We start from the raw sequence: 9,485 nt of genomic DNA on the forward strand, positions 1-9,485 counted from the left end.
AGGAGCGAGGGGCGTCGTGCAGAGAGTGCCGGCAGTGGGGTGGACCGACCTGAGCCTGTCCCAATGATAATGATGGAAATTGCCCTGGTTCCTGTTTACGACCTGCCATGTCTCTACACGAGCTAAGCACATGTCATATATTCGCTAATTTAGTCCTTACAGGGCAGCGTCTCACCATCCTCCTTTTACAAATGAGGAGCTGGAGTCAGAGAACTAAGACACTTAGCCAAGGGGTGGCCAAGCCAGGATCATGGACGCCAGAGCCCGGCTCCCAGCCGCCATCCTCTTCTGCCTCCTTCCGAGCTTGGCTGGGAGCAGGTGGGGGTTAGGCTGCCTCTCAAGGTCACTGTGAGAAGTGAAGTAACGGGTGTGCAGGGCATCTGGGCACACGATGTCAGCCAAGGTCAGGCTCTCGCATCCCCCTTCTCTTCCTGTTACTCAACATGAAGCCACTGTAGCGGCCGTGTCATGCCTTCAGCAAGTCGTTAGCAAGGGCCTACCATTTGCTGGGTATTTTCCTAGGCACTAGCAGCCAGGCTGCTCGTTTTGTGCTACATGTTCTGAAAGGGAAGGCTCATCATAACCAAAGGGATGCAGCGGGCACATTTTCAGTTGCTCCAGAATTGGTTACCAGGGCCACAGCTGTGGACAAAGATGCTAAGTAAACCACCTCCTAAAGAGATATGGAAGCTTAGGGCCAGCCCCCTTCCCCATGGCCCTAGTAAAGACGGAAGAATTGGTCCTGCTGCTGTGAGCTCCCCCTCCCCCTGCTCCCCGCTCCTCCCTGTCTGTATAAGATTGGAATGGTCAAGAGAGACGGGAGTGAGGGTGACCACTGTGTTGGTGAGTGGGTGCCCCCCCCGTCACCCCCTTGCCCCGCCAAGGGAAGGAGGCCCAAGAGGATCCTCCTGAGACAGGATGCTGCCAGGAAGAGGAGGCTGGGACGGCACCCCAGTCGGATGCTCTCTGAGCTGCAGGAACCTGGTGGCAGCTGCAGCACAGGGTGGCAAGGGCGCCCTTGGGAAGCTCAGCACACATCCCCAGAGCTGTTTGGTCCCCTCTCGGAGGCGTTCCGTGGGGAGAGGCTTGGGGAGAAGCCTGCACCAGGAGCAGGAAAAGCAAGGATCACATCTGGAAGGGCGGCACAGGTGTTCCACGGAGGGCTTCTAGAAGGACCCACGTGGAGTGGAGTCATGTGGCCGACCAGACAGGTACTGACAAAGGAAGCTATTTCCCACCTGGAAAAGGGTAGGGGGCCTCTTCACTGGCAGGGCTGGAGGGGAATATGGCTGCCCCTTCCTGAGGAGACAGCAGCAACAGAGGAGGCTCAGCCCCAAAACCACCAGGCACTTCCCCCGCCCCCCACCACCACGGAGATAACAACAGATGGAACTGGACCCAGAGGAGGCCTCTGCAGAAGACGCGCGGCTCCTTCCTGGCCCCTCTGTTCCAAGTTACTCCAGAGACAGGAAGAAAAGATCTTGCTCCCCTCCCCACTCTTCTGGAAAAGAGATTTGAACAAACACTTCGGGAGTTTGAGCTGACCTGGCCTGCCTTTCGGTGACTAGGATGGTCTGAAACATGTCGGGATCAGCCTGCTAGGAAGACCCAGCAGGAAGGGGACCTCTGCAGACCTTGATGGAAAAAAGTAATCAGGAAAAAGTAAAATGGTTTTGTTTCAGAGCCCATGGATTTGAGATTCTCCAAGAAACTGGTTCTACGGGTAAATAAATGATCAAGATCATTTCAGGCAGTGCAGATGACAAAATGGAGCTGAGGTGGGTGTTGATTCACGGGGTAACTGGTTTGGGGGGGACAGGAAGGACTATGAGAAGAAGGGACATTCGCACTGAGATCCAGCAACAAGGTCAGTAAGTGCAAAGGCGCTGAGGCACGAACAAGCTTGGAACATAGAGGAACTTAAAGCCGGTGAAGACATATCCTGGTGTGTGCTGGAGAAGCAGAGGGAGGTGAGGTAGGCAGGGGCCACAGTGGGAGGAATTTCTATTTTATTCCAAAGGCAACAGGAAGCCAGTGGTGGATGGACATCAGAGTTTTTTTTTGAGAGTCTCGTTCTATCACCCAGGCTGGAGTGCAATGGTGCAATCTTGGCTCACCACAACCTCAGCCTCCCAGGTTCAAGCGATTCTCCGGCCTCAGCCTCCCGAGTAGCTGGGATTACAGACACGCACCACCACGTCTGGCTAGTTTTTGTATTTTTTAGTAGGGATGGGGTTTCGCCATGTTGGCCAGGCTGGTCTCGAACAATTGACCTCAGGTGATCCACCTGCCTCCGCCTCCCAAGGTGCTGGGATTACAGGCGTGAGCCACCGTGCCCAGCCGGACATCAGAGCTTTTATATCCTCATAGTGCCCAGCACTATTTGGGAACCTCACAAGTGGCTATTAATTACTTCACTTGCCTAAAGACCCCACTCTCAACGAGCAAACATTGACAAAATGCATGCTGCATTTGCAGATTTTATTCCTGAATGAAGGCATTTGCTGAATGAATGCTTGGATCAAGCATTTGCTGAGCACCTACTATGTGCCAATCCCTGTTCTAGATCCTGGGGATTTGTCAGTGAGTAATACAAAAATGCCTCCCCTCAGGGTGCTCACGTTCTAGGGGGGTGAGAGAGGTGTTCGATTGAACAGGTAAATTTTGCAGTCTATTAGGTGGCAATAGAGCAGAGCGGTGCAGAGGACATGCCAGGGCGGGGGCTGCAATATTAAAATGGGGAAGTCGGGAAGACCTTACTTGGAAGGTGACCTTTAAGCAGGATTTGAGGGTCAGAGCACCTGGCACCCTCTAGGCATGGTTGGCTCACCAGTGCCCCCTCAGAGGTGGAGCACTTTCTTTTCCTGGTGCCCAGCACTGAACCTCAGTAAAGTCCAATGAGCGTGGGAGGTGTGGAGGGACACCAGAGATGCAGACCTGCCCCTAGAGTCACTTGCAATCTATGGAGAGGAAAGAGGAGCCGACTCTGGATTTCTAAACTCCAGTGGAACCCAAAAAGTGGATCTTTCAAATCCTGAGGGAGGTTAGAGGAACCACCTCCTCAGTCTCCTTTAGGATCTCAGAAGAAGGTTCTGTTTGTTGTCCTCTACAATTCTTGCTTTCTGTAAGAGCGGTTTGGCCCGGGATCCGGCCTCTTGTCTCCTTTCATGGCTCTGGGCTGGCCATTCCGCAGCATCTTTTTAGCTGCCTCTTGACATCACCTGATTCAGCCACAGAGGGCGGGGAAGCCCAGATGACTGGGAGGGTGGACACACTGTGGGGCCAGTCGCATGTGGGATGGGTGTTCAGAAACAGTTGCTCAGTTCCAAAGCACTGCCTCCGTGACACCCAGGCCTTTCCCTGCCGCGTCCATTCAGATGTGGATGGGGTAGGAGCAACCCACCGGGCGGGTTTCCCTGGACACTATTTCTGCTGTGAAAGGAGCCCTGTAGCTTTCCATATCTGGGAAACATGCATGGGATAGACTGTCTTCTGGAAGGAGAGTTGGGGGCAGGAGGCAACCTGCTTCAGTGTCTATAAATAAAATGCATTCATTTTGGTACTAAAATGTTGTGTTTTTAAAAATGGAATACTGAAAACTTCCTGGCCCAAACTGGAGTGGCAAGAAGCACAGATTCAACTGATTCCAGGATGGGAACTGAAATTTACACTAAGCCACATCTACTGGACGATTGGTGCCCATCCTGGAGATGCGGAGGGAAACCCTTGGTTTTGCACCTGTGCTTCCTATTCCAGCATTCATTTCTGTCCAGGGTCCTGCCCTGCATTGGAGATCAGAGAGGACTGAGGAAGTGGCCTGGAGGAGCTCCAGGTCTGCTGCCTAGGAAGGGTTTCCAGGGACCTTGCAGGGAAATACCTGATGTTAGCCAGGGAAGAGAATTGCAGACAAAGGGAAGCACATGCAAAGTCCCTGACGCATGAAGCTGGAGGTCTTCTTGGGGAACTGTGTGCATTGTAGGGTTTGGGGAGAGAGGGGTGCCCAGCAGGTGAGGTCAGAGACAAGGATGAAGCAAGAACATGGAGCTCTTTGTACCCAGAGCAGAGGAGTTGGACATTTTCCAGAAGGGAGTGGAGAGCCATTATTAGAAGTGGCTCACCTGGATTTTTGCTTTGGAAAGATCAGCCTGGAGGAATTGGAGGGTAAAGTGGGAGAGAAGGTGCCTGGAGGTAAGGAAACCAAGGGCTGATGGGGACAAGGGGTAAGGAAGACAAGGCTCGCACCATCTCCAGCATTTGCAAAAATTGGGGAAATGTATTTTCAGCCCCTTAGAGTTGTCCTCGTTTCACACACCCATCCTTTTTGTTCAGAACACCAATTGATTTTTAAAGTGCGTTATCCTTTATTTACTTTAGAGACAGAGAAAACACAGAGAGAGTGACTTCTCCAGGTTGCAAATTGTCAGTGATGGAGCCAGGATTAAGAACTCGGACTGGCCAGCCCTCTGTGGATCGTATGATGTTTAGGTATACGATGCCCGTTCATTCTTCTGCCCTGCCAGCAAACAGAGCTGATGAATATGAGGAGCACGGTAGCTAAGAACTTGGTTCCATTCTAAAAAGGCAAGAAGGCTAGGAAGGCTCATTAGGAGAAAATATTGAACGGGCAGCTTTCGAGTTTCGCCTGTGATCTGAGAGGGAGAGCGCATTTTCACCAAAGCCATTGTGTAACTGGTTCCGGGGGGCAGAGAGGAGTGACCAGAGAAGAGAATGGGGGCAAGAGACCAGGAAAGCAAAGACAGGGTCACCATCTAGAGGGCAGGGACTACATCTGATACCCCTGTAGACCCTCTGGATGCAGCCAAGGTTTAGAGCACTGGCTCATACCAGAAGAGTAGAATTAGGATTGCAGCGGTGTGTCCTTCAACAAAGCACTGACCCTCTCTGATCCTCAATTTTCTTATTTATGAAATTGGAATAATACCACTAACCTCACCAGTTTTTGTGGGTGGACGGAAATATATAAAACCTCCTTTTAGAAGGTATGATATATAGTACACATTCAGTGCCTCATAGGTGATTTCCAAATCATCTGTAGTAACTATGGCTTTTTTATGAGCATGAAAATAGTGTGTGCTTATTGCAAAAAAAAAAAAAAAAAGAAGAAGAAGAAACTATTACTAAAAAGCAAAAAGAAGAAGGTAGAAAATATTCAAATCCTACCATTCAGAGATAGCCATCCGTCACATCCAAGCATGTGCACCTCCTCCGTTTCTCCTCTGCATGTAAAAATATGTACATATTTTGAAACCAAAAACAAAATGTCATAATGCCATATATACTATTTGGAACTTATCTCTTTTCATTTAATAATATCTGGAGGATATTATTTCAGGTCAGAAAATATGATTTTAGGCCAGGTGCAGTGGCTCACACTTGTAACCCCAACATATTGGGAGGCCGAGGTGGGCGGATCACTCATGGTCAGGAGTTCGAGATGAGCCTGGCCAACATGGTGAAACCCTGTCTCTACCAAAAATACAAAAGTTAGCCAGGCATGGTGGTGGGCAGCTGTAATCCCAGCTACTCAGGAGGCTGAGGCAGGAGAATCTCTTGAACCCAGGATGGGGAGGTTACAGTGAGCAAGACTCTGTCTCAAGATATATGTGTATATATATACCATTATATGTATAATCATATATATATATATATGATTTTACATCTTCATTTTATTTATTTGTAAATTGAGAGAATTTTAAAACCTACACAAAAACAGAACAACGTGATAAACGCTCATTTGCCTGACAGCCAGAGTCAGGACTTCCAAGATCCTGCCACACTTGATCTGTCCTGCTCCCCTGCCATGATGATGGTGGTTACAATCATTTAAACCAAATATCAGCCTTCCAGTCACTGCCTCTAAACCAACCACAAGGCCATTATCACGCCACATAAAATTAACAGTAATCCTCCAGGAGCATCTACTGTTCAGTCCACATTCAAATTTCCCTGATTTACCCCCAAAGGTTCTTTTGCAGTTGGTTTATTACATGACGCATGCATAATGATTTCCCGTTGAAGGACACCAGGTTTCCAGGTGGTCATCAGGAAAACTGCCAAGGACAGTGTCCCCTTGCACATATCTGTGGACCCCTGTCCAATTATTTCTGCAGGACACACATTCCTAGAAAGGGACTTTCCAAGTCAAAGTCTACGTACTTTTTTTAAAAAGCTTTTAATAGTATTTGACAAATTGCCCTGCAGATAAATTGTACCGGTTTACACTCCTACCAGTGGGTACTGGCACCCTGGACAGCCCTGGGTCGTTAATGAAAGGAAATTAGAGAGAGAGAAGGCAGGTGGAGAGGAAAAGAGAGAAGGAAGAGAGGGCTGGAGTGAGAGGGGGCAGAGTGACACTGCAGAGCTCTCGGTGCCCCCTGGATGCCAGGCTGCCCGAGCCAGAGAGGAGCTCAGAGAACCAAGCGTATCAGCCAACCAGCGGCTGCACCAGATTAAGCCCTAAAGCAACGATTCAGTCGAGACCGAGAACAAAGCTGAAGCAAAGACTCTTCGATCCATTCTAATTAGGAGCTGCCTTTCCAGAGAAATCAGGAGCAGGCTGCCACGGCTGAAGGCAAAAAAAGAAGGAAAAGAAAAAACTGCTGCAACCCAGCTGTGCGCGAAGCTTGTCTGTTTTCTTAAAATCCCAAGAAAGAGCTGGTCTGCTGTGCTCACAGCCCAGGGGGACCCTGTCGTTCTGAGGGTTGTAGAATCGCACTGGGAGCAAGGATCTCTACCATCAAAGGTCAGGGTGCTTTTTGTACTGGGACCTCACTGAGGACAGGGAGAGGATGGGAAGGAGACCCGTGTGTGGGAGCACTGACCTTGCTGTGGTGGCTGCTGGTGTGTGTGTGTGTGTGTGTGTGTGTGTGTGTGTGTGTGTGTGTATGGCTATAGTTATAAATAATATAAATAATATAAATAAAACTAAAATTTATTTCAGATTTGAGAAAAGCAAATAAAATTAAGATACATTTGAAGCATGGAGCTACACACAAAAATAGAGAACAGGCTGGTTCTGGCCCCACAGCCTGTGCTAAGTTGGAGGTTGACTCTTGGGTGGACGCCATGATGTATTGCTTACCTTCAGTGTATCCTCTCCGGTTCGCACTAGTATATTTATATGTTGATTACAAGTACCCAAAAAAGAACTAGTCCATGGATAAAAATGACCTAATTTTCTTTTTTTTTTTTTTTTTTTGATGAAGTCTCACTCTTGTCGCCCAGGCTCGAGTGCAATGGCGCAATCTCGGCTCACTGCAACCTCCACCTCCTGGGTTCAAGCAATTCGCCTGCCTCAGTCTCCCGAGTAGCTGGGATTACAGGTGCATGCCACCACGCCTGTCTAATTTTTGTATTTTTAGTAGAGACGGGGTTTCATCATGTTGGCCAGGCTGGTCCCGAACTCCCAACCTCAGGCAATCCGCCTGCCTTGGCCTCCCAAAGTGCTGGGATTACAGGTGTGAGCCACTGAGCCTGGCCCAAATGACCTAATTTTCAGTTGCCCAAGCCATTCCAACAGTAAACATCAAATAACCTGAGATAAGGACCGTACTGAGCTCATAGTGCCAAGTCCAGAGATCCCCTGGTCGCCATATCATTTATCAGATGGCACTTAAATTAAAAGCAGACAGTCAACATATCACATATACTCCCCTAAAATATGCATCAACTATGATATATCAATTAAAAAATTGTTTAAGGCATGTAGGCCCTAGATCATGGTGGATTCTTGCAGTATAAAGGGAAGTTTTTCAGCAAAGAAAAAAGTTGTATGAACAAGCATCCTATTACTTTCAAAAAAAATCCGCGGTTCATGCCCTGTATCTTGATTTTATTTCACATGGCAACTCTTTGAAGTGGACGTTTGTGTCCCACTTCGCAAAAGAGGAGAACGCACCCCAGACAGATGACACGGCACCTGGCTTCTTCTTGTGACCTCGGGCTCCTTCTTGACATCTGTGAGTCTTTTTTTGCTTCCTGGCTCATTGCCTCATTGCAGATTCCCACAGCAGCCACCTTGCCCAGGGGCGAGCTGAACGCAAGGCACAAGCAGGGGGCTTAATCCCTGTGAGCTTCACTGTCGTCCCCGAATCTCCCCCAAAGCCTCTCCCAATGTGTTTCCTCTCACTCAACCTTCACAGCCACCCCAGGAAGCCAAGGCCACAGTTTTACATTACAGCTGAGGACGCAATGGGCCCGCGACCTGCATTCCCCAGGGCGGGCTTCCAGCGACGCTACAGCCGCCGTCAGACTCTGTGAATCTCAGGAAACCTCCAGAGGAAGGTCGGGCCCTTCCCAACTGCCTCCCCGCAGGTGCTTGCTGATCTCAGGGCAGAAGGTGGTGACGGTCGAGAAGCAGCGTGGGGCGGTTTCATCTGCACACGTGGCACCCAAGGCTTTGCAATCACACAGCCTCTGGGTGCGAGTCTCTGCTCAGCCTCTACCTCACTGAGTGGCCTTGGACAAGTCATGTCACCTCTCTGGGCCGTAACATCACCCACTTCAGATGTTTGCGGAGGGTTCACAGCCCAACGATAGCTGCAGATGCCCCAGCCCCTGCTGGGTGGAACACTCACCACTCACACTATTGTTTTAGTTGCAGCTGCTGCTGTCATCCTATCCCGGATAATCTCAGGGTGTGAAGTCTACTGCTCCCCACCCTTCGTCCAAAGGAGCTCTGGGACTGGGAGGCCTGGATCTCCGGTGAGTGACCCCTGGGAAGAGTGGCCGGCCGTGGCCCCAGAGAGGACTGGAGAGAGGCTCAGTGGGTGCTAGGAGGCCTGAGCTTGGTTGGTCTCTTGCCCTGGCTGGGAGGGCCTTTGCCTCGGGGCCTCTGGCATGACATGAGTGGGCTAGCAATCCCTGGAGTCCTCATGTCTCTCACTTCTTTGGCTTTCCACGCACAGTGTGCAGCCTAGGCACAGAGCCTGTGTGTCTCAACAGGCCCTGGCTTTTTGAGCACCAGCCACAGGCCAGGCCCCGCTCTAGGTGCGGAGGCTTAAGGGCTGGACAGGACAGATGAGCCTCCTACTCCTTGCTCCATGGAGCACACACGCTGGTGAGGGAGAGAGACAATAAGCCAGTTCACAATCCCGTAGAGAACCACAGGTTGTAAAAATCACTGGAAAGAAAATACCAGAACACTCTAAACAAGACTCCAAAGGAGTCTTAGCGGGGAGGAGGTGTCCAGGAGAAGCCTCCCTGTGGAGACATGAAGGAGCAGGAGTCAGGCAGTGAACGGGGAGTTGTACATTAGCCAGAGGAAACAGCATGTTTGCGGGTCCTACAGCAGAGGAGCTTGACCAGCAAAAGACCAGAACTCCCGGGCACTGTGAGTGAAGGGAGCACAGGGAGAAGAGGCTTTGTGGCCGAGTGCAGTGGCTCACACCTCTAATCCCAGCACTTTGGGAGGCTAAGGCGGGTGGATCACTGGAGGTCAAGAGTTTGAGACCAACTTGGCCAAC

The sequence above is a fragment of the Theropithecus gelada genome, chromosome 10 (genome assembly GCF_003255815.1).
Source record: "Theropithecus gelada isolate Dixy chromosome 10, Tgel_1.0, whole genome shotgun sequence".
Taxonomy (NCBI): Eukaryota; Metazoa; Chordata; class Mammalia; order Primates; family Cercopithecidae; genus Theropithecus; species Theropithecus gelada.